Raw genomic sequence first — 2,909 nt, forward strand, 5'->3', positions numbered from 1 at the left:
AAGAGGATAAATACTTGGCCAGATTACTCCTGTAATCCCAGCACTTTGGGAGGCCAAGGCAGGCAGATGGCTTCAGCTCAGGAGTTTGGAACCAGCCTGGGCAACATTGTGAAACCCCATCTCTACTAAAAATCCACAAAAAGAGCTGATTTAAGTTTCTTGTAGGATTCTGGTTATAAAACACTGGTCAAATACACAGGGCATGGATAGGGCAGGGCCAGGGACAAGGTCAGGCCAGGAAGGGGCCAGGGCCAAGGCAGGGCCAGAGCTAGACCTGGAGGTGTCTTGGCCTGATTTGCCCTGCCCCACGTTGACCCGGCCCTGCTCTGGCAATTCCTGTCATGTCCCATCCCTGGCCTGAGCATTGGCCCTGGCCCTGTCCCGCTTCTGGCCTTGCCCTGGAGTTGACCAGGCACTGCCATGGCCCAGTCCTGCCATTGCCTTGCCCTCCTCTGCCCCGGTGCTCCCATGGCCCTGCCTGGGCCCTAGCTCTGCCTCAACTCTGGACCTGCCCTGACCCTGCTCAGCCATGGAACTACCCTGACTCTGCCTTGGTGTTGGCCCTCCCTTCTCTATGGCCTGGCTCTGGCCCTGCCTTGCACAGGTCATTCTCTGCCTTGCGCATCCCAGCCTGGGCCCAGCCCTTGTCCTACCATATTTCTGGCGCTGGTTGTACCCTTGTTCTGGCCCTGACCCTGCCCTGGCCCTCTCCTGGCCCTTCCTTGGTCCTGCACTGCCCTTCCATGCCCTGGCCTTGCCCTCACCGTGGCCTTGCCCTCACCCTGCATTGTCCCTGCACTGATCCTGCTCTGCCCTGGCACTGTCTTGGTCCTAGCCCTGCCTTCTCCCCAGGCTTGCCCTTGCCCTGCCCTGGCTTGACCCCAGGCCTACCATGTCCATGACATGGCCCTGGACCTGCCTTGCCATCCTCTGTCCTGGCCCTGTATTGTCCCTACCATGCTCTGGTCCAGCGCTTGCCCTGGCCCTGTTGCTAGTCCTGCCACTGCTATGGCCCTGCCTTGCTTTGGCCCTGGCCCTGCCATGGCTTTCTCCTACCCTGGCCTGGCCCTACCCTGGCCTTGCCCTTCCCTGGTCTTGCCCTGCCCTGGCCTTGCCCTGCCCTGGCCTTGCCCTGCCCTGGCCTTGGTTTTGTCTTGTCCTGGTCCTGGTTCTGTCCTGGCCCTGCCCATGCACTGGATCATCCCTGGTTCTGCCTTCTCCCCGACCCTGCCCTTGCTCTGGCTGTGTCCCTGTCCCAGCCTTGGCCTGTTCGCTCCTTTGGCTCTGCCCTGGCCCTGCCTTGGCCCTGTGCTATCTTAGTCCTGTCCTGGCCCTGAACTCGCCCTGGCCCTACCCTAACCCTACCCTGGCCCCGCCCTACCTAGGCCTTGCCCTGCCCTGTCCTTGCCCTGCCCTGGCCCTGCCTTTCACCTGCCCTGGCTCTGGTTCTGCCCTGGCCCTGGTTCTGTCCTGGCCCTGCCCTTGCCCTGGACCCTCCCTGGTCATGTTTTTTCCCTGATCCTTCTCTGTCCCTGCCCTTGCCCTGTCCCATTTCTTGTCCTGCCATGTTTCTGGCCCTGCCCTGTCCATGTCCTTGACCTGGCTCTGGCCCTGGACTTCCCTGTCCCTGCTCTGCTATACCCTGGCCAGTTCCTTGCTCTACAGTGACCCTGCCATACCTTGGCCCTGTGCTACCCCAGCCCTGCCCTGGCACTCTGCTGGTCCTGGCCCTGCCATGGCCCTTGCCATGCCATTTCTCTGCCCCGGCCCTGGTTCTGCCCTGCTTCTGGCCCTGGCCTTGGTCTTGTCATGTCCCTGGTTGTGACCCTGCCCCTGGTTTATCTCTGGCCATGACCCTGCCCTAGATCTGTCCTATCCCTGGCCTGTCCAGTTCTGGTCCTGCCCTGGCCCAGCCCTGACTGGGCACAGCACTACCTTGGCCCTGCCCTGCCCTGCCCAATGCTGCCCATGCCAGGGCCCTGCCTTGGCCCTGATCGTGACTTGACCATGCCCATGGACCTGCCCCTGGTCCTGCCATTACCCTTACCCTGCCACTGGTCCTGCCATAGGCCTGACCCTGACTTGGCCCTGGTCCTCATCTGGCTCTGGTCCTGCCCTGCTTCTGGCCTTGTCTTGGCCTTAGCACTACCTTGGCCCTGGCCCTGCCCTGGCTCCTACTTGCCCTGGCCTTTCCTTGGCTCTGTGCTACCCTGGCCCTGCCATGCCATGGCCCTGCCACTGCCTTGGCCCTGCTCTAAGCATGGCCTTCACATTCGGCCTGGCCCTGGCCTGGACCTGCCATACCATTACCTGACCTGTCCCAACCCTGCCTTGCCCTGGCCCCACCCTGGCCCTGTCTTGGCCCTGTGTTACCGTGTCCCTGCCCTGTACTGGCCCTGCCCTTGCACTGGCCTTTCCCTGTCCCAGGCCCTGGATCAACAAAGTTGCACAATCATCAGTCACCACGGTTTCTGTGCAGAATATTTTCCTTTCTTTTCCTTTTATGCTTTAAGTTTTAGGGTACATGTGCACAACATGCAGGTTAGTTACATATGTATACGTGTGCCCTGTTGGTGTGCTGCACACATTAACTCATCTTTTAACATTAGGTATATCTCCTAATGCTATCCCTCCTCCCTCCCCACACCCTGTTCCCCTTCCTGTGTCCATGTGTTCTCATTGTTCAATTCCCACCTATGAGTGAGAACATGCGGTGTTTGGTTTTTTGTACTTGTGATAGTTTGCTAAGAATGATGGTTTCCAGCTTCATCCATGTCCCTACAAAGGACATGAACTCATCATTTTTTATGGCTGCATAGTATTCCATGGTGTATATGTGCCACATTTTCTTAATCCAGTCTATCGTTGTTGGACATTTGGGTTGGTTCCAAGTCTTTGCTATTGTGAAT

The 2,909-nt window shown here is 58.9% G+C and overlaps 1 pseudogene; it reads left to right on the forward strand.

The window, feature by feature from the left end:
- Window positions 1–341: 341 nt before the first annotated feature.
- LOC129481642 (uncharacterized) lies at window positions 342–1,320 on the forward strand (annotated as a pseudogene).
- Window positions 1,321–2,909: the final 1,589 nt, after the last annotated feature.

Source organism: Symphalangus syndactylus, chromosome 5 (genome assembly GCF_028878055.3).
Source record: "Symphalangus syndactylus isolate Jambi chromosome 5, NHGRI_mSymSyn1-v2.1_pri, whole genome shotgun sequence".
Lineage (NCBI taxonomy): Eukaryota > Metazoa > Chordata > Mammalia > Primates > Hylobatidae > Symphalangus > Symphalangus syndactylus.